Source organism: Macrobrachium rosenbergii, chromosome 1 (assembly GCF_040412425.1).
Source record: "Macrobrachium rosenbergii isolate ZJJX-2024 chromosome 1, ASM4041242v1, whole genome shotgun sequence".
NCBI classification, from domain to species: Eukaryota; Metazoa; Arthropoda; class Malacostraca; order Decapoda; family Palaemonidae; genus Macrobrachium; species Macrobrachium rosenbergii.
Window position 1 is genome coordinate 42,664,146 of NC_089741.1, and position 24,279 is coordinate 42,688,424.

At 34.3% G+C, this 24,279-nt stretch overlaps 1 protein-coding gene across 1 annotated transcript in view; it reads right to left on the reverse strand.

The window, feature by feature from the left end:
* The window catches only part of LOC136827205 (uncharacterized), a 305,481-nt gene that overhangs the window by 213,094 nt on the left and 68,108 nt on the right, over positions 1 to 24,279 (reverse strand). The gene's annotated exons all lie outside the window — the stretch shown is intronic.

Below are 24,279 nucleotides of genomic sequence, written 5' to 3' on the forward strand. Positions count from 1 at the left end.
AGGTCTTTTTCGACATAGAAAATAGGGGAAAAAATCTTCTGTTGGTATACAAAAAAAAAAAATGGGAAAACGTTACTTTTCTAAAAAGTGTGAAAACATTTTCTGTTCTGACAAAGAATGCAAGCTCCTAGTTCATCCGATCCAGACACAAAGCACATAAACAATATCAGGAACGAAGAACAAAAAATAGCACCAACTATTACGAGAAAATGAACGCAAGAATAATAAAAACAAAGACACTACATCTTAAACCTGATGAGGAAAAAAAACAAGCATAATATTACTGGAAAAAAAAACAGACAGAAAAATCAAACGAAGGAAAAGGAAGAAGGAGGTATTTTATTGAATAATATGTATGTAACAATTCATATTTGTGCCAAAACATGATATGCCTACGCTTTTAGTTGATGCGTTCGTTCGTCAGTTGTTTTTCTTATGAGTCAAATGTATTTTTACAATGTTGTTCAATTAGAATCTAAGCCAAAGCTGTTTTTATGTTGTGTGATCATCATGTCTTTGAGCTTCCAGGCAGCTACTAACTGTTTGTCCTGCAAAGCAGGTGTTGTACAAAATTTATGCAGTGCAAAGATATATATATATATACTATATATATATATATATATATATATATATATATATATATATATATATATATATATATATATATATATATATATATATAATATATATATATATATATATATATAACATATATAAATATATATATATATGTATATATTCATGTGTATATATATCTGTGTATGATATATACATATATATACACAAATATACAGTATATAATATATAAAAATATATATACATATGTGCATATATATATTCATATATATATATAAATATATATTATATATACATATATATACATTTATAAAATGTCTAAAGATAGAGTGCTGGTATACTTTTAGATTGAATGTTCATGTATTTTATGTTCATTACCGTATGATACGTGTCCCACACCATTTTGTAGGATGAGAGACAAAACTGAATTTTAGAGCAAACAGAAACAAGTACACACAGACAAACACACCATGTCGTGAACATGGAAACAATAATGGGAACAATGAAATTAGTGAAGAGGACCTGGTCCTGTGTTGATGCATTTTGTGGTGCATAAAAATATATATATATATATATATATATATATATATATATATATATATATATATATATATATATATATATATGTGCATACATATATAATACATATATAGATATAAATATATATACACACATATATTATATACAGAATTCAGTGAGTCTTAGGATGAATAGTAATTCGTGAAAGTCATCGGACTGAAGCACAATATCTTAATTAGCTAATTGCCATTACGTAACACTCATTAACATATTAACCCTCGTTAGCCTTCAGAGAGCTTCATATTTTCAGCTTTTAAAGTTATAGGTCTGACACGTGATATATTTCAAGCACGCACGCATTTGCATGCACGTTCCTCTACATAGACACTATACATTCATACATACATATATATACATGTATTTTTTTGGACGTATACACATAAACATATATAAAAAAAATATATGTATATGTATATATATACATATATATAACCATAAAAATACTTAGGAGCATACCAACACCCATGTATGTTTATACGAACGAATGTATACAGAATATGCATAAATATACATGTGCGTATATATACTGTATGTATACGCGCTTAAGTCATAACCATCTCATCATTCCGTACTTAACCGAATCTGTGTGTGTGTGTGTGTGTGTGTGTGTGTGTGTGTGTGTGTGTGTGTGTGTGTGTGTGTGTGTGTGTGTGTGTGTGGGCAGGCGACGGGGAATGAGATCCAAAATCCATTCCAGTAACGAATATAAGAGCACGACACATCATTTCATTTTTAATAATGTCGACGTAATTACAATCTTGCGGGAGGCGCCGTGACGCATATCTTCTTGGGTTACCTGTTCTTCTCACTCTACAAAACGAATATATAAAAAATTTTCCTTCCGTACTTTGAAAGTTCCGGTATCGTTTTCTACATCATAGCAATATTAACGAGCCTACTAAGATATCACACATTATAATTATATAATAACAATTACATAGGTATTAAATGTATCATTATTTTCTAAAAATGAGCACAAGTGTAATTCGGAAAAATCCTCAAATAAAATGCACTCAAATGACACCGACTGATTTGGAATTAATCTGTTATAGATGATAAATATTTATCAGTAATGACGAACTTCTCACACATTTTCTCTGAACTGTTATAATGCCGTCCTTGTTCAACTTTAAAACTGTCACTTACAATCCCCGATTAGCGTCAGTGATATTGCGGTAATTATACATTTAATATAATTACAGCAACATCACTGAGGCTAATCAGGGATTATACGTGATAATTTTCCAGTTTAACAAATGGATAAGTGTATTCAACTGCGAGAGAATTATAACAATTAAGAGAAAATGTGTGAGAAGTTTGGCATCGCTGATAAATATTTACCATTTATAACAGATTAATTCAAATCGAAATCGGTATAATCAATTTTCTTTATTTATTTGAACCCTGAGCGCTGATTTTCTTGTGCTTGTTTTTAGATAAGCAAAAGAAAAATCAGTGTCTTTGGAAAAATCCTCAAATAAAATGCGCTAAATTGACACCGACTGATTATGAATTAATCTGTTATAAATTAAAAATATATATCCGTATATTTTTAGATAGTAAGTCAGCCTACTGCAATAATTACTTTATAAAGGTAATAACTAAAAATCATACGAATAATTTATATAAATATGAACGCAAGAGAGGCTGAAGATTTGGATTATTGCACTGAATGACAAAAATACAAGTGGCAATTATCCATGTTAGACAAATTATCGGAAAATCTATTGCTATGACAGCTGACGATCTTACAAGTTGGACCTCTCTACGTAAGAGGGTGGAGATCCCCATTTGGGAAGGGGACTGGAAAAGCCCTCCCTCTCCCTCCACCTTTCCCCCAAGCTGACTACTCAGAGGGGTGAAACTGTCCATCTAAAGAAGTGGGGGAGGAATATTTTCTCCACCCCTAATCCCCTGCATATCAAAGTAATGGGGTGAAACATGCCCACGTAAAGGGTGTGGGGGGGGGAGAATATTTTCTCCGCTCCCCAGCCCCCTGCATATCAAAGTAAGGGGGTGAAACCTGTCCATCTAAAGGGCTGGGGGGAAGGGATATTTTCTAAAAATAAGCCGACGTGGAATCAATACACCTCTTTGAAATCACCTTCCCCCCCCTACGGTAAACATCGTAAGTCACCCCAGGTGATGCTTAAGTACCGGAAAAGGTGATGGCCGAAAGTAAGACGACTCCAAGATGTGTGTATGACAGTTTTGAGTGCTTTCGAGATATCTGGCTTATTATTATTATTATTATTATTATTATTATTATTATTATTATTATTGGAGGAGACAACAGGGTCTTTAAATTTCTCGATGTCGCGGTGATGATATTACTATTATTATTATTATGATGATTAATATTATTATTATTATTATCATTACACATTTCATATTGAAGGAACAACAGGGTCATTAAATGTATCAAAATAATAATTTTGATACGTGGTTATTATTATTATTATTATTATTATTATTATTATTATTATTATTATTATTATTATTATTATATCTCCTACTGAAGGGGACAACAGAGTCATTAAGTTCATCAATATGATTATTCTGATCTCTGGTTATTATTATTATTATTATTATTATTATTATTATTATTATTATTATTATTATTATTATTATTATTATTATTATTATTATTATTACTGAAGGAGGAAACAGAGTCATTAAATTTACCGATATGGTTATTACTGAACAAAGTTTCTTGAGGAATAGCCAATATGGCAGTAAAAATTGATTATCACTAATCACAACCACAAGCGTCTTTGTTACAAGATAAAAAAAAACCATAAGTTTTCTAAGCAGGCTCCGGAATCCATGACTTTTTACAATAGGAAGTTGAAGAATGTTCGAGAAACATTACTTTGGTAGTTAATTACGGTAAATTATAGTGACTGGTTCATTCATTTACGGTTACCGAAACTGGCGTCGCATAATTACAGTGACAGAAATAAAACCTAGAATATAGATTAAACTATAATGAGACAGAAAAATTTTTAATAAACAAACTATATATATATATATATATATATATATATATATATATATATATATATATATATATATATATATATATATATATATATATATATATATATATATATATATGTTATTCCAAATTCTCGTTCGATATAAATAGATACGTTCTCGTTTCACATCACTGGCAATCGATGGTAAATACTGAAATTATCCGACATGATTCGACGCGAAAAATAAAATGAAACAATTTACGAAGACTCGACCGAAAACATAATCGCCCACCGAAATTATCATCTGACGAAGGAAAGAAAAAATGAACTGAAATAAATACTACGAAGTAAAATGTGAGAATAAACTAAAAATCCGAAAAAATTAAGGAAGAATTAACTGAAATAAATATCAAGAAGTACATAACAATATGAAAATGAACTATATATATTAAGAAAATAACTATTTATATTCAGAAGAATAAAGAAAGTACTGAAAAGGAGAATATATTACAAAGAATGTGGCCCATTGTTTTAAGAATACATACAACGGACGACAGAATATAAACATCACAACATAATATTCAAAAGAATAGTGAAAGAATGTACCCCATTCGTTGTAAGAACAGATACAACGGAAAACAAAATAAACATCACAATATAATATTCAAAAGAATAATGAAAGAATGTAGACCATTGTTTTAAGAATACATGCAACGGACTACAGAATATAAACATCACATCATAATATTCAAAAGAATAGTGAAAGAATGTACCCCATTCGTTGTAAGAATGGAGACAAGGGACGACAGAATATAAATAGCACGATATCATGTTCAGAAGAATAATGAAAGAATGTACCCCATTCGTTGTAAGAATAGATACAACGGGCGACAGAAAATAAACATCACAAAATTCTGAAAAATGAGGTCCATCTATTCCAAGCAGAGTAAAAATGAACACAAAATTCTCAGGAATGCTAATAAGCTCATTAACACGTAAATAAAATCCCGTAATTGGCACACCGGGGAGGGAAGCATTAACACTGGCACTCAATTGTCATTCGCTGAATAAGAAAAAAATAAAAAAGGAAATAAATTGGTAGGAATCATCACCTCGGAAAAAAGAAAATCCCGAACTGGAAACTTTGAGTATTTAATCGTCATTCACTGAAGAAAAAAAGGAAATATATTGAAAAAAAGGGAAATAAATTGGTAGAACTTGTCTCCAAGAAAAAAAAAGTTCAGGAATTGTAAAGGCTATCCGAGTACTCAACTGTTATTCGTTAAAGAATATAAATTTGCAGAAATTATTTTCCCCGGGAACAAAAATGCGAATTGGAAACTTTGAGTACTCAATTGCCATTCGCTGCGGAAAAAAAATAAAGGAAATAAATTTGTAAGAATTATCTCCCAGAAATAAAGAAATACATTCAGGAACTGGAAAGTTTGAGTACTCAACTGTCATTCGTAAAAAATATAAATTGGTAGAAATTATTCTTTTCGAAAAAAAAGAAAAAATTCAGAAATTGGAAGGTTTACCAAGTAGTCAATTGTCATTCGCTCAAGAATACAATGGCAGAAATTATCCCCTTCAAAAAAAAGTTTTTTCAGGAATCGCAAGCTTTAGTTAAGTACTCAACTGTCATTCGCTAAGGGAAAAAAAGAAAAATAAATTAGAAAGTATTCCCCCCGAAAAAATAAAATTTCATGAAATGGAAACTTTGAGTATTTTATTTTCATTCGCTGAGGTAAAAAAATAAAAGGAAAATAAATTTTTGGGAATTAACCTTTCCGAAAAAAAAAGAATCAGGAATTGGAAACTTTATTTGAGTACTCAATTGTCATTCGGTAAAAATTAAAAGCAAAATAAATTGGCATAAACTGTTCCCTGAAAAAAACTACAGGTACTGGAAACTTTATTTGAATACTCATTCGCTACAGGTAAAAAAGGAAAGAAAATAATTGGTAGAAATTATTCCTTTCAAAAGAAAAATCAGGAATTGGAAACTTTATTTGAGCACTCAATTGTCATTCGGTAAAGAAAAAAAATATAAAGAAAATAAACTGGAGGAAACTGTTCCCCGCAAAAAAAAAAATTCATGCATTGGAAACGTTACTTGAATACTCAACTGTTATTCGCTACAGTAAAAAAAAAAGGAAAGAAAATAATTGGTAGAAATTATTCCCTTCAAACGAAAAAAAAAAATTTCAGGAATTGGAAACTTTATTTGGGTCGTCGGCGAATCTCTTTGATGGTGAAACAGATAGATGATTGGCTCGCCCTAAAACCAATCACGAATGACTGCAGGAGTGAATGGATAAAACGACTTTCTTCGGAAGTCGCCGGCGGCAGCGATAACCTGACCCTGTCAGTCGTGACGCCAGATAATTCCGGTTCAGTCAATCAATCACGGCAGGTTGAAGGAGGCTAGGAACGAGGGTTTGCGGAAAACACTTAGGATTATCCCATTATTATTATTATTATTATTATTATTATTATTATTATTATTATTATTATTATTATTATTATTATTATTATAAATCAAATCAATTCGGGACTGAAGTTGAAACAGATTGTAACAGACTATTTAAAAATCACTTAATGCAGTTAAGGCGGATATATATATCCATCTTTTTGTGATCTTGACACAAATAAAATAATGACACTGAGATATGACACTGTGCATCCTGGCATATATATATACATACATGCATGTGTATGTGTATATGTATGTATGTATATATATGTATATATATACAGTACATATATATATGTATATTATATATATATAAATATATATATATATATATATATATATATATATATATATATTTTTATATACGCAAACACACACACACACTACCTCAAGTCCCTAGTTCGAAAGTTATTACCTCATTCATCAGTATGAAACACTTGATACTGAATCACCTAGATAAATGACTCAAACATAATTATCAGCGCGATTCCAATGAAAATCTTGTGAAGTGTCACTTGAAGTTACAGAAAACTGTTTACCTAGAATACATTATTGTTCGAGAGTACAGTGGCGTCCCACGCGAATATCACTCGAAGTTCCTTTGAACTAACTCTCACGAAAGAGAACTCTGACGTCACGTCTGAACACTGGTAAAAATTACAAATAAATTCACGTGGCGGGAAATAAATACATCACGTACGATATTACTTAAGGTTACCTAAATTACTCACGGCAGATTCTTACTGAAAAGAGCACTACAATTCGCAACAAGTGAATATCTCGTGAAGATACTTGTCATGAATTGTCTGGAGAAGAGGAACATGGCACACAACTAATGAACAGAATACATTCTCGGAAACTGAATGGTATTTAAAATACCTGAAATCGGTTGGACGACATCACACGTGATTATATTATTGGAAGGCTACGCGAGCTGCTAAAAAGTAACTTTTAAAAATGGGTTAAGTAAATTTCTTCTAAGGATAGCAATCTCTTTAGCATTTCATGAGGTCTGAAATCTTTTTAGCACTTTATGAAGTCTGAAATCTTTTTAGCATTTCATGAAGTCTGAAATCTTTTTAGCATTTCATGAAGTCTGAAATCTCTTTAGATTTCATGAAGTCTGAAATCTTTTTAGCATTTCATGAAGTCTGAAACCACTGTAGATTTCATGGTCTGAAATCTTTTTAGATTTCATGAAGTCTGAAATCTTTTCAGATTTCATGGTCTGAAATCTTTTAGATTTCATGAAGTCTGAAATCTTTTTAGCATTTCATGAAGTCTGAAATATTTTTAGATTTCATGAAGTCTGAAATCTTTTTAGCAATTTATCAAGTCTGTAAGTATCTCATTTACTTCATAAGAGACTTAAAATTACTAAAAAAAAAAAAAAGGCAAAAATCTGCAAGTACAGCAACCGACAATCCTTCAAGTATTTCATAAATGTCTTAAAAATCACGGATCCACTCAACTCGGTCCCTTCCCCTTCGGAAGAACTCCCCCTTCCCTCCCCTCCCCTCCCCTCCCCCTCCAGAGGACCTTTCCATTCCCTTCCCCTCCCCCACCAAAGGACCTCTCCCTTCCCCTTCCTCCTAACCTCGCCCCTCCAGAGGACAATCCTCCCCTCGAGGGATTCTTGAAGGAGGTCCTTTAAGGCTCCTACCAAAGAGGGGAGTCCTTGTTGAGGGTCTTTTTCGGGAGGACATTATGATCGTAATCAAATTCAGGGAAGCTGGGTCGTCGAGATTCCCCTGCAGGTCTTCGCCCGCGCCTTTTGTGACAGCGAGAGAGTCTCTCTCTCTCTCTCTCTCTCTCTCTCTCTCTCTCTCTCTCTCTCTCTCTCTCTCTCTCTCTCTCTCTCTCTTGCCGCACACAAAGGAAAACTGCATGAATGTCATGTCATAAAGCAATAGAGGGAAAACGTCAGGTGAAAATTAGTCTTGAAAAATTGCGGTATTGTAATTCGTTTTACAAATGTCGTAAAAATATACAAAGAAAATGGCATAAAAATATTTTTAAAATGAAATATAATGTCATAGTTCAAATAAAATTTAAAATGTGTAAAACTGAACTTGAAATTCGTTTTACAAATGTCGTAAAAATATGAAAAGAAAATGGCATAAAAATATTTTTAAAATGACATATAATGTCATGGATTAAAATAAAATTTAAAATGTGTAAAACTGAACTTGAAATTCGTTTTCAAAAATGTCGTAAAAATATACAAAGAAAATGGCATAAAAATATTTTTTTAAATGACGTATAATGTCATAGGTTAAAGTAAAATTTTAAATGTCGTGTAAAATTTTAATTGAAACTCGCCATAAAAATGCCATGCAAATATCATGAAATGTCCTAAAATATCATAAAATCGTAAACTGTCATGATTTCAGATTTACAGCACGAATATTTATATTCATCGTGAAACTATACTTACCAGACTTCTAAGTAACTGAGAAAATACAATGTCATAAAATGTCGTAAAATGTCATAAAATGTCATAAAACCAAAGAACATTTTATTCAAAATACGATGCTTCCATATTTGTAATAATAAAATTTACAGTCCTCGTGAATGTAAAATGATTTCTTACCATATTTTTACGTCGGTAAAAAGTTTCTTGCGTCACGCAAGAAAAATAAAATACATAAAATTATTTTTTAAAATTACAGAATGTCATCAACCTAATTTGAAGCAACACGGAGTATCACGGTAAATATCGTTAATGTAATCAATATTTGCGTGATTACCTTCACAAAAAAATCCTCCGTTTTTTTATAAAAATATAATTAATATTTACCTGACTTTCGAAAGGCAATGTTTCTCTTTTTTCCAATAAAAAAGGCATTCAAATATCATAAAATGATAGAAAATGGGAAAAATGATTTAGTTTACATTCGTCATGAAATATGGAAAAGAACATAATGGTTAATTTTTTTTATAAAATTCATCCACCATGAAAGATAGAATACAATGGTGGTAAAAATTTATCATATAAAATGTAAAGTTATGTTACATTCCTTTATAAATGTAACTGTTTTTTTCGTCAGAGTCACTAACGGATCAGGGGGCACCTGGGCACGTGCCCCCATGAAAAATAATGATAAAGTAATAATATTGAAGATTTAGATAATAATAACATAAATATAAAAATGGGGAAAAAATTGATTGAAGATATATATATATATATATATATATATATATATATATATATATATATATATATACATGTGTGTATATGTATAATATGAAAATTGGTGGCCCCTCCCCAGGAAATTTTTCTGAATTCAACTACCTCTATGTGTCTCGTTAGCAACACAGAAAATACAGTATTATAAAAAATATCTTAATATGATAATTGAAAGTTACATTTGTTTACAAGCACCGCAAAAAATTCCACCACAAAATGTAATTTAGTCACTGAAAAATTTTTAATTAATGTTTGCATTCGTCGTGGTAATAAAATGAAATTAATGATTACATTCGTCATAAAAAAAATGTAGAATTGTAACGAAATGCGCCATAAACCAAAGTAATCATTGTTCACGTTCTTTTCCGGCCGTAAAAAAGCTCAATTATTATTTAATCTGTCATGAATAATTCCTTCTGCTTATTGTGGCTTGTTTGGGAGAAGAACTGGAACGCGTATTCGGTTCCTTAAATAAAACCAATCGCGCGCGCACCGTGAGAATTACGTTCGACGCAGCCATCGAGGAAAATCAATTAGTATTTTATGTATTTACAAATCACGGATTTAAAAGAATAGGGTGAGAGAATGACATTAAAAGAATAGGGTGACAAAATAACATTGAAAGAATATGGTAACAAAATAGCATTACAAGAATAGGGTGATTAACTTACATTAAAAGAATGGGGTGACAAAACAGCACTAAAAGAATAGGGTGACAAAATAGCATTAAAAGAATGCAGTGACAAGATAGCAATAAAAGAATAGGGTGATAAAATAGCATTAAAAGAATACGGTAACAAAATAGCATTAAAAGAATACGGTGACAAAATAGCAATAAAAGAATAGGGTTACAAAACAGCATTAAAAGAATTGGTTGACAAAATACCATTAAAAGAATAGTGTGACAAAATACCATTAAAAGAATTGGTTGACAAAATACCATTAAAAGAATTGGTTGACAAAATACCATTAAAAGAATAGGGTGACCAAACAGCATTAAAAGAATAGGGTGACAAAACAGCATTAAAAGAATATGGTGACTAACTAGCATTAAAAGAATATGGTGACTAACTAGCATTAAAAGAATAGGGTGACAAAACAGCATTAAAAGAATATGGTGACTAACTAGCATTAAAAGAATAGGGTGACAAAACAGCATTAAAAGAATAGGGTGACAAAACAGCATTAAAAGAATATGGTGACTAACTAGCATTAAAAGAATAGGGTGACAAAACAGCATTAAAAGAATAGGGTGACAAAACAGCATTAAAAGAATAGGGTGACAAAACAGCATTAAAAGAATAGGGTGACAAAACAGCATTAAAAGAATAGGGTGACAAAACGCATTAAAAGAATAGGGTGACAAAACAACAAGAAAAACAGATATTTTGAATTTTACTTTTCATGTGGTCGGTTGCAACGTAAAAAAAAAAAACTTCACGCGCAAAAATAACTTTTTTATGATTATCATCGAGGTTATTATAAATTGGAAAGTCAGAATTCGCGTTTTATCATTAAATCTTTTATATCCGGCGCTGTTGCTTAACTGTCACAAAAGAAATTAGTACTGATTGGTTGAATTGATTATACATGCAGTCTGGCCTCGTAATGACTATGTTGTTTAAAGTTTTGTCTTATGAATATTTTTAGTTATAAGTGACAAAATAATTAAACTTTCTCAAACACTACAAAAAAACAGGCGTAAAATGAAAGGTGAGAAGACTAAAGAATATTAGTACCGATGATTGGTCGAATTTCATTCAATCTTTTATCCACGGCGATGTTGTTCAAACTGTTCTAAAAGAACATTAGTATTAATTGGTTGAATTGTTTATTTATGTATTCTGGCATCGTGTGAATATTTTCTTTTTAAATGGCTAAACTCTTTTAACACTTTCACAAACAACTACAGAGAAAAACTTTCACAAACAGCTACAATAAAATAACTTTCACAAACAACTACAAAAATAGTAAGTACAGAAGTGGCGGCACGACCATTTTAACTCCTTTCTTAATCCCTTTCTTTATCTCCCTGACGCATCACCCAACGAAAATTATGTCCTTCGTTTATTCCCCCGTAGTTTTCTCGTTAATTTCGGCCCTGGACTAGATAAGGACACTAGTTTGACGACCCCAAACGACCCCTGCATTCTAAGGACAATCTCAGACGTGCCGAAGAGAAGTTTGAAAACCCTCTCGTAAACAAAGACGCCAGATCTTCTAGATCTTCTTCTTCTTCTTTTTTTTGAAGGAAGATTTCTATCACCCTGACGCGCAGCCCAATCGTTGCAACGGCACACCACCACCGCTCTCGACCTCTCTCTTTCTCTCTCACTCTACTTTACCATTACCGAGATCAGATATAACCGAGAGAGAGAGAGAGAGAAGAGAAAAAGTGTGAAAGTCTTAAGACACTCCAGAACAAAGGCCGCCGAAGGAACAACATCTAATGATCTCTTTCGTGTCCTTTCATCCACCCCAGCGTGAGAGAGAGAGAGAGAGAGAGAGAGAGAGAGAGAGAGAGAGAGAGAGAGAGAGAGAGAGATTCCTCCTCCAGAGTTGCGACACAGACGGAAAAAAAAAAACTTTAAATTGATATCGAGCGAGATTACTATGTAAACAAGAGGAGTATCGTCGAGTGGCGGGACTTTATATGCAAATAGACTTGAAATCCATGAATGGACGCCGATTCCACCGTCGGCGTCAGGTGTTCGCTTTTTTTTTATAGTAATGATTCTCATTTTTCACGGGTGCCGTGCCTCGGCAGACCGTATTTTGTTTTATTTCCAGGAGGTCCGTGCCTCAGCAGATCGTATTTATTTTTTTAGTGCTGTTGTTAAAGGAAGGAGCATTTTTTAGTGTTGCTCTTAAGGAAAGGGGAAATTTTTCAGTATTGTTTCTCAAGGTGGAAGGACTTTTTGGAGCGCTGTTACTGAAGTATAAGGTAATTTTTTTTAAGCGATGTTTCTAGAGTATAACATAAAAGAGTTCAGCTTTGTTTCTGGAGGGACGTAAACTTTTTTCCTACTGTTTGTTTCCTGGTAATAGCTTGTTTCTATAATAATTGTTTGTTTCCCGGTAATTGTTTGTTTCTATTGTTTGTTTCCCGGTAAGTTACCGAAAGAACTTAAGAGGGAAAAAGGGAGACGAAGTGGATTCTGAAAATTCCGTGATTTGTCTCATTTGAATGAATTTTTCACTATACAAGTCTCACACACACACATATATACACATATATATATATATAATAAATATGTATATAATATATATATATATATATATATATATACATTATATATATATATATTTTAAATACATATAATATATATATAATATATATATATAGATATATATATATATATATATATATAATAATATATATATATATATATATATATATATATATATATATATGTATATATATATATATATATATATATTATATTTGTATGTGTTCTGCTATTCATTCAGCCTCCCTGGAAACCACATCAATAATTAAAGCTACAACCTAATCTTTCCCCCTGGTCTATTTTCTCTCAATTTTGTCCATCTAACACCCAACCTTTTTTCAAGCAACCCCCTCCCTCCCTCCTCCCCTCCCCCTCCACTATACTCTTCCTCCCCACGACTACCCACCAACCCCCACCCCACCTATGGAACACCTCGCGTGGCTTGAGCAAGATTAAGAGGGGTTGCTTATAATCACTTTATGTCCAACATCGCTTGTATGTTCTTTTATCCTTCTTTTTTCTTTTGCCCATTCCGGCACTTCTGTTTTGGGATTTCCCCTTTGCTGGATGGCTGTTCAGTGATTCTGATTCGTGTGTGTGTTAATTTCAGACTGGCTATTTTATCCATAACGAAAAGACTGTGATTCAACACGTTTTATTGATGTTTTATTTGATTCATGTCTGATTCATGTGTGTGTGTGTGTGTGTGTGTGTGTGTGTGTGTGTATGTGTGTGTGTGTGTGTGTGTGTGTGTGTGTATTTCAGACGGGCTATTTTATCCATAACGAAAAGACTGTAATTCAACACGTTTTATTGATGTTTATTTACATGTCTGATTCGTGTACCTGATTTGTGTGTGTGTGTGTGTGTTTCAGACTGGCTATTTATCCATAACGAAAAGACTACATGTAATTCAACATGTTTTATTGCTGTTTATTTACATGTCTGATTCGTGAATCTGATTTGTGTGTTTGTGTGTGTGTATGTATTTCAGACTGGCTATTTTATCCATAACGGAAAGACTGTAATCCAACACGTTTTACTGATGTTTATTTACATGTCTGATTCGTGTATCTGATTTGTGTGTCTAAGTTTATTTGTGAATTTCAGACTGGCTTTTTATTCGTAACGTTAAGACTGGAATCCACCACGATTTATTGATCTCTATTTAGATGCCTGATTCGTGTATCTAATTTGTGCATGTTTGTATTACGCATGCGTTGTTGGGACTGGCCATTTATTCATAACGAAATGACTGAATCCAACACGACTTACTGATCTTAATTCACTGTTTCTTCTCTCGCATCTCAATCTCGATTATTCTGACTATCTTGGTAAAAACAATGACTCAAGTATGCGTCTGCATTTATTAAGCATTTGTGTGTGTGTGCGTGTGTACGTGTGTTCTGGATAAAAACATTCTAAGCTCAAACGCCATTCCTTTTCTTAACTGGCAGAATTCTCTCGTAACTGAATTCTCGATTTAAATTACCCTAAAATTCTCTCTAAGATAGCAGTAACCGGTCTGCCCAAACCTCTATTGCATATTTAATGTAAGCATAATTCATGATTCAGATTCTACACTCAAAACACAAACCATTTCTTATTTACAATTTATATTCCGTTTTCAGCTCCCAGCATCTCTCTCTCTCTCTCTCTCTCTCTCTCTCTCTCTCTCTCTCTCTCTCTCTCTCTCTCTCTCTCCACTCCTGAGTTAGGATCCAGGACGGAGCATCTTTTATAACTTACCACCCAGAAAAGAAATGTGTTCCCGCGCTGTACCAGGTTATTTCTAACAACTTTATTTGTTGGTATTTTCTTCCACTAACTTCTCACTTCTCTCCCTGAACCCTTCGCCTATCCTACCCCTAAACAGCATCACAGCACAACACAGCACAGCAGAAGCATCGTGGTTGCAGCCTGCTGCTGTGAGAATATTTTTTGGGGAGGAGGGAAAGTGTCAACTCGGGAGGCGCCCGAATTGTTTTTTGCAAGAGCGGGAATCTTGGTTTAAAATTTTGGAACCGCCTGATTTTTTTTAAGGGGTGAAAACTTAAGGCTTCTGAAATTTTCCTAAACAAGCCCGGGCTAAACTCAAGGACTGAATAGAGAAAAAAAGAACTGAATTTGCTGTAGGAATATGTCTTCGGACGAAAAGATAAAATAAGATTTTGAAAAAGAGGAAGAAAGGGAAATAATCTTCTGGAGTTTATCTGTGACCCACCTCTCGCAGCCGAGAGAGATTTATTCGCAAAGTTGAAAAATTAGGTCCCAAAGTTCTGCAATAAAGAAGGTAATAACACAAGAGCAGACACACACATACATTTATACATACATACATTTATACATACATACACATGCCCACATACAAAATCGGCAGCTATGTATATATGTAAAATCGGCAGCTATGTATATATGTGTGTGTATGTTTGTATATGTGCATATACATGTGTAAACGGTTAGGTCCCCAAATTTCTGCAAAAAGGAATATGACACAAGGGCAAACACAAGCACATACATACATGCACAACACACATGCAGAATCGGCAGCTATGCATACACGTGTGTATTTGTACATGTGCACATGCGTGTGTATACATATATATATATATATATATATATATATATATATATATATATATATATATATATATATATATATATAGCGTATAAACGCGCATGGATATTTCTGGCAATGAATATCCACAGTAACGGAATAAGCGTGAATGTGTATCTTTACATACGTGCAATTAGATATGTATAGAGTATATGATACAGCGAAACTTTTAAGCACCCATGCATAAGCTGAAGCATGTATTTTGTCTCTATGCATTTCCACACTGAGAACACACATGTATACTTGCGTACCTTCAAGTATGGGTCTACAAACGCTCATATCTATCAATCAGAATCTCAGAACAACACGAGACACCAAAATGCAGGAAGAAATCCACACGGGTTTCTTTGTAAAAACTGGCAAATATTCATAGGACCTCCAACTGAATATTTCTGCCGCTGAATAAACACATCCAGAATGTTGGGCTTCCAGCTATGCAGTTAAATGCATAAATATGCATACGTAGAGCCTATCCTAGCAGAGAGAGAGAGAGAGAGAGAGAGAGAGAGAGAGAGAGAGAGGTCATGCAAAGATCACAGAGCGTAAGCTTTTTACACAGCCGCAAACTCAGTGTCCATACACAAACAGAGATGGAATACACCCACGAACACCCTCGTCCGGAAAAGTGCACAAAAAATAAACAAAACGCGACGCCACAATTTACACTTTCCACCCCAGCGTCGGATTTCTCCAGCACGAGGTTCTTCGTAAATTCAGAAGTTGCCTAGGAAGCGAGGTTATGGTTCGGGGAGGGGGAGAGGGAGGAGGAGGAGGAGGAGGCCAAGGCTACGTGGTCGAAGATTTATGCGGAATACATAATAGGCCTAAAAATATTCACAAGGGGTATCTTCCGAAAAGCGACAAGATTTTAAAAGAATTTTCATTTTGGATTCGGGGACCTGCCTCCGTGGTCGCGGGCCCCGGTGCAAATTGAAGAAGAAGAAGAAGAAGAAGAAGAAGAAGAAGAAGAAGAAGAAAGAAGAAGAAGAAGAAAAGTGGGACAAGCTCCTAGGAAAATTGGCTTTTCTTGAAAATTGCAATTTATCCCTTTGGGGAATACGCGTATTCTTCGTGGGTTTTTAGTGGTCCCTAAATATCTAATTATAACTGCAAAGTTACCAGAGCGAAAATCCTAGCTTGGTCCTGGGTGTCTTCCCCAAGGACAAGTCCATAAACAGCTCATATCCGTCGTCTGATTACCAGAATAAGTGAGAACGCAAGACAGGCACCGTGTCGCCTGCCAGTGGACCAACTGAAGTGGCACACAGTTCATAAAAACGTGGACAGCTGAAAGACGCTCTCGCATGAACAAGATCACTCGATTTTTTCCCCAGAAACACGGACACGCGTTTCAGGGGACAAATTAAGACAGCCAATGGCTTTCGTGAGACATGAGACCCTGCCTAGAAGGTTGCCGAGATCGAGACTCGAATGGGAACACGGAGAAATTCCGATATTTTCAGGTCCAAAAATAAGAGCAGGTGGGGGCGATAATGTCCTTCAAGTTAGAGATACAGGTTCAGTACAGAAAAAATATATTTCTTTCGTAAAAATTGCTTGATTTAAAATTCTGGATACTAACGAAACGAAAGACTGTTCATTCTGGTGTTATATCCCTTGTAAATTGAACTGAATATAGAATTTAGGACAAAGGCCAAGCACTGGGACCAATGAGGTCATTCAGCGCTGAAACGGAAGTTGTCAATAAAAGTTTGAAAGGTGTAACAGGAGGGAAATCGCAGCTGCACAATGAATCAGTTGTTAGGAGAGGGTGGAAAGTAAGATGGAAGAGAGAGAATATGAAAGGAGGTACAGCAAAAGGAACGAAAGAGGTTGCAGCGAGGGCCGAAGGCAAGCTGCAAAGAACCTTAAGTAATGCCTACAGCGCACCGCATGAGGTGCACCGACGGTACTAACCCCCTACGGGATATATTCCTTGTAAACTCTGCTTGAATAAACGAAAGTCTGTTAATTCTGTTCTGTTAAAAGTAACGGGGAAAGGAGTGCTTTCATGCAATGCGTGCAAGAATGCAAGAATGTGCAAGTCCCACACATACGGCTGGAGGTGCGTTTAAATGTTCTCAATGTTCTTGAATGTTCGCGGCATTTTATTATTGTATTTTCTTATGATATCTCCTCACGTGCGTGGCCGCGAAATGAAAACCCTTACAATGCGAGACTATGTAACAAATACATATTACAAGCATTATTTGTATGTAACAAATATACATTACACACTGCGTGTATGTAACAAATACAAACTACACTCATTACGTGTACGTAACAAATACAAACTACACTCATTGCGTGTACGTAACAAATGCACATTACACTCATTACCTGTAAGTAACAAATGCAAACTGCACTCATTACGCATGCGTAATAAATACACATTACACTCATTACGTGTACGTAACAAATGCACATTATTGCACTCATTACGTGCACGTAACAAATACACATTACACTCACACGTAACAAATACAAATTACACTCATTACGTGTACGTAACAAATACACATTACACTCACACGTAACAAATACAAATTACACTCATTACGTGTACGTAACAAATACACATTACACTCATTACGTGTACGTAACAAATACACATTACACTCATTACGTGTACGTAACAAATACACATTACACTCACACGTAACAAATACAAATTACACTCATTACGTGTACGTAACAAATACACATTACACTCATTACGTGTACGTAACAAATACACATTACTGCACTCATTAGGTGTATGTAATAAATACACATTACAATCATTATGTGTATGTCACAAATACACATTACACTCATTACGTGTACGTAACAAATAGAAATTACGCTCATTACGTGTACGTCAAAAATAGACATTACACTCACACGTAACAAAATACAAATTGCACTCATTACGCCGTAAAACCTTGGACGCATTACCGCGAATAAACTCTCATCAAGTTTATCTAATGGATTTTAAACCATAAACAAACAGGAATTACCTCTCCATCTGCAATTACTCATTATTTATTATTCTCGTCAGCACGTAAATACGGATTCCAGTCAATACTTTTCCCGGAAACTCAATACTCACCGTTATTACAAATCAATGCTATTAATTATTTCTTCCACTCCCCCTCCTCTCCTCATTTCTCATTTTCCTTTCTTTCGTTCGTCATTGTTTTCTTTCATCGTTCACTTCTGAAGGAAAAGTATCATTGTAATTAAATGATCGGAAATTTTACGAATCGATTCAGCGCAGAAAAATGTTTACTCATTAAACGAATGGATAGATGGCTCTTCATTTCTCATTTACCTTTCTTTCGTTCGTATTGTTTCCTTTCATCGCGTATGTCTGGAAAAAAAATCACTGTAATTATTCAATCGGAAAATCTACGAATCGACTCGGTGCAGGAACACTTTATGATATGTTAAATGAATGGATTAAATAGCTCCGTCGAGGATTGTACTCATGATGTGCTCGCACAACTTGATCAGCGGGATCGAATGGCTGTCAGTGTCTCCCTTCCAAACCACAGACCATCACACTGCGGTCTTTAACGAGAAAGCCTCGGAAAGAATTGATGAGACTGACAGTTATTATCAATCATAAATAGAGGGGAGATTTAACTTCAGGCAAATCCTGACCATTCTAAGACAGTTAGGTGTACTGCTGACGCCCCTTCCCCATCACATCCACCCCCATACACCTAGCGGTCCTCCCCCTTTTCCCACCCCTCCATCCCCCCAGAAAACAAAATAAAGCAAAGATCTATGAAACAAGTAACTGAATGTCTTCATCTAGCCAAGCATATGTCAGTGAAACAAGCCACTAACTGTCCTTTTCTATCCATGAATGAGAGAGAGGACGACAAGAGGAACAAGGAAACAGAAAGAATAAAAACAGGAAGAAATTATTCGGGATAATGACTTTCCCACACACACACACACACACACACACACAGAATACCTTAAGAAGAAACCTCTGACGACCTTACCCATCCAGAAATGAGAGAGAGAGAGAGAGAGAGAGAAAACAGTAAAATACAAGAATAAATGCAGGAAGAGAATTAAGGATATTCTGAAGAACGACTTTCCCACAGACAGACAGAACCTTCAGAAGAAATCTCTGACGACTTCCCGCAAGACGAAATGGACTGTGATGACATTGCTTGTTAAGTGCCCGGTAATCGCTCCAGCAACTGATGACTGACAGATATGAGGGCATAAAGTGGTGACACAATGCGCAATTTGCTCATGAAGCTGGGGTTTAAAAATAAAAATTTATCTATTTATTTTCTACTTTTTGTCTTCGATACCAAAAAATGTCAAATGCCCTTGGCACATAACCGCCCCGTGGGATCATTACTGTCAATTTGCCAGAGCCCTCCTCAGGAGTCCGGCGGAATGGGCAATAGGTTAAAAAATGAGGCCTGGAAAGTCTTTAGCTTCGTCAATAGTAATGACTAGGTTTTTCATAAGTAAATTTGTTCTTCGGAAATTCAGCTGAAAAGAGAATGTAGAAAGTTGATGAAATAATAAGACAATAATGATATCATCTTCACATCACACATACTTTGTAAGCTGAATAAGTATTTTATACTTTGACTTCCTCCCAACTGACACCCCCCTGTATTTTTATATATATATATATATATATATATATATATATATATATATATATATATATATATATATATATCATACATTACCACAGGTGAAAAATAGAAGCAGGGTGTAGGTCCTGACCGGTTTTTCGACTTTATTTCCAAGCCATTGACAGAAGGACTGATACAGAGTGAGAAGAATCCAAATATATATACTACAAGAACAGTACTGCAGACATCCCAAGCGTTAGAGGCTCCATATCACTCAGGCCAGTGTCAGGTGGGGTGGCCTTTAAAACTTCATTTCCACTAAAAATACAATAGACTCTGGGGACATGCTGATAAACAGACCATACCCCTCAGATCCACACCTGACAGGTGTCGTGGAAGGGAGTTTGGAAACTCATTAACATTACTACCCTCGTGCTGTGTTTCAAATATGATAATCTGTTTTCATATATCTCTGCTGCCTACCTTAAAGTTTAAACAATTTACAAATTTCTTTTGATATTAAAAGGATCAAGTTTTGCATCCTTTGACTGATATTCATATTATGGTTGTAACTTTCTTTTATGAAGCTAGATTCAATGATGTTCCTTTCCAGTGTTATTAGAATATACAATCTTTGCCTTCCCAGATTGATAGGCTGATTGTTTCTCCTTCATGTACAAATATACCACTGTTCCCTTGGCCATATCTCACACATTTTCTTATGTTGTTCAATTCTTTTCCAGTGCTTTTCCCAGTTTGGTTAATATAAAGTTGTCACAGACTTACATGGAATTTTATATACACACCTTTGTATTGTCTAGTGGAGTTCTTGATAAGTACATTTTCATTGTTGTATTGTTCTTAAATGACATTAACAAAATTCTTAAGAAGATGAGGGATATCTCATACTATTGTAAGGCAGAACAAGCAAAATTTTTTGTGTTGTAAGGTTCTTTCTGGTTTTGATGCATAGTCTTTTGCACTTCAAATACACTGTATTAATACACTATCAGAGATATTTCAATTTTTGCCTGCATTCCTAATCTTATCTATTTCATCATCAATATATCTAGGCTACATACCCTGTAATGTTCTTTAAAAACATAGATAAAAACACTGACTTTTTAACCTTATTGCTTTGTCCAGAATAGAAATGCACATAGAAGAAATATTGAGTGGGTTTTCTATACACACTATATTTAAACCCTGCTATTTCTTCAGTGAGGACATCAGAAACAGTAAGCACGGTATCATTTGCATTATCGTGAATTTAATTGATGGTACTAATTGATTTAACTTAGGCAAAAAGTTTTTACATCTTGGTTCCCTGGGCCATACACTGGTTTTTATTTTCACCTGTGGTAGCCATGTGATAAATGAATCACGTACAAAAGTGATAATAATCATCATATATATATATATATATATATATATATATATATATATATATATATGGTATATATATATAAATTTCTGACATATCAGAATCAAAACCAGGTCTCAATTGAAAGACCTGGTTGATCCTGATGAGTCAGAATTTTCTTTTATTCCATACGTATTGTGTGGTTGAGGATTATAATATATATATATATATATATATATATATATATATATATATATATATATATATATATCTAATGTGTGTGTGTGTGTGTGAGTGTGTGTGTTTGTGTATACTGGAAAACTGAAATCAGGACTTATCAACTGACTGAAAAAGAATACACATTTTAAATCACCTCATTAAGATCCTTTCGACTCACATTGGGGAACTAAAAGCTTATCAAAACTCAGTACAGTATCGAAACGCGAAAAAACTCATTGTTTTGACACCACCGTCTGAGGACCTGTGTCTCTGAACTACTAGCAAGAAGAAGAAGAACCCAGTGACAATCGCCTGATCATTATAGATAACAGAATGGGAGACTATTTAATCATTTTAAAAGTATTTGTCGGAGAGTAATAGAGCATGTTTTGTACTTGACTCTTCCTTCTGAAGCTCGAATAAAACTTACTATGTAAATACTCGCTTACATCCTCGGAGGAATTTAAGGCTAAAATTCTAACCAAAGTCTGAGGACACCAAGGCCGTCCAAAAACAAGGGAACAAGAAAAAAATAATAAATAAACAAGAAAAAAATAATAAATGAAAACTCTGTGCCTTTCGCTACTCGTCCAAAGACTGACCGACAATCGGGCAGGACATATTCTACAGTGTCCACGAAGTGATCCCACAAACTCCTCAGCTTAGAAGAAACGGGTATGACCAATAACCTACGACCTATAATAATGACCTTGACGCATGCGTGTGAAGAACCTCTTAGTTCCCCCCCACCCTCCCAACCTCGGGATCCTTCAGGTGAACCTCACAGACAATAGAATGGTGAGGAGCGTGTCATTTATCAAACCAACCACCATGCTGATATGAAATGACTCGGGAGGGTAACTTTCAGAATGTTAACAAGTGACGGCATCTGCTGGGAGGAGGACTCGCGTTTCTCCCCCAACTTAAATCTAACTTGACAGATAACTTGAGATTGCGGTGAAGGGGGAAGAGGGGGAGGGGGACCAATTACCGAGACTACAATACTGGCTTCGGGAACTCTCCGGAGGCATGGTCCTTCTCATTCCTGCACAGGATCCGAGGTTTATGCTGTCGTTTATATCCAATAACTTACCTCTGAATGCGACGAACAGAACATGAGAGAAATGTATTACGACACGGACGGTTAGCTTAGCTGTTGTTACACGGCGACATATTCCTATGCAGCTAAATACAGTGGATCAACGAAAAGAATTATGTGCCGATATTCATTCTGCTTTTCAGCTGCAGTGCTGTTTGTTTAGGGGATTCGGGTGTGTCGTTTGAGTGGCTGATTCGCCAAATGTGTTATTTCAGTCTCATCAATAACTTGACTGAATCTTACCTTAATCTGTCGTTCATAAAATTTTGAAAGGTAAACGTCTTGTATTATAACTATTCGACTATATATATTTATATATATAATAATATTATATATATTATATATACTTGTATATATGTATATATATTTATATATATAATATATATGTATATATATGTATATGTATATATATGTATATATAGATATATATATATATATATATATATATATATATATATATATATAAAACTACATCTCTCCATTACATTACTTATCAAGATATGTATCCCAGTCACTGAGATATACGAGAGAATTACTTAGTCTACCAGGTGTTAAATTCAAGATTCAATTTAGTAAAGTACTTAAGCGTTGGCTTTTAATCTCACTAACACCTTTTGTAGGCCTAAATTCAATTAACAGGCAAAGAAAGAAAAAAAACTGTTCGAAGACATCACTGCTAGAACTGAGTTTCCAAGTACCACTAATGTCATTTTTAAAAAATGGTGGTATTGAAGAAATATAGCTCTCTTACAATGCTGACCTGAAAGTTATTTACATTTCCTTGAAAAAATGTGCTGCAGTGACGCAAACACTAGATTTTTAACTAAACTATACCGCTATGCCTCAAGAAATACCACTATTGTAATTTTTAAAACACTGTTTTACTGACTAAAACATCAACTTCCTTACAATACTTAAATAAAAGTTATTTGCATTTCCTTGAAAAAATATGCTGCAGTGACGCAAACACTAGATTTGTAACTAAACCATGCCGCTATACCGCAACACAAAATAAAAAATTCATTCCGTAATTGCGGGTCAGTTCCAGATAACCGTGTTACCTGTATTTCAAAACCACCATTCCGCGGGGATAAGTCGAAACAAATTTTCAATGCACTGTTCGCTTGTCAGTAGGCCCTATTACCTGCAATATCTAATAGAATAACGACACCACATCGACGCAAAACGACTTTCCATATACAGTTTCACCTGCCAGTACCGAGCGAATGAATATACGTCCTCGCCATTAAAAGCCTGAGTAGTTGGAGTAGTAGTAGTACAGATGGATATGCTGCTGGAATGGCTCCTGATGGGCCTTGGTATCTATGTGCAAAGTTCTTGCATAGTTTATTTTCTC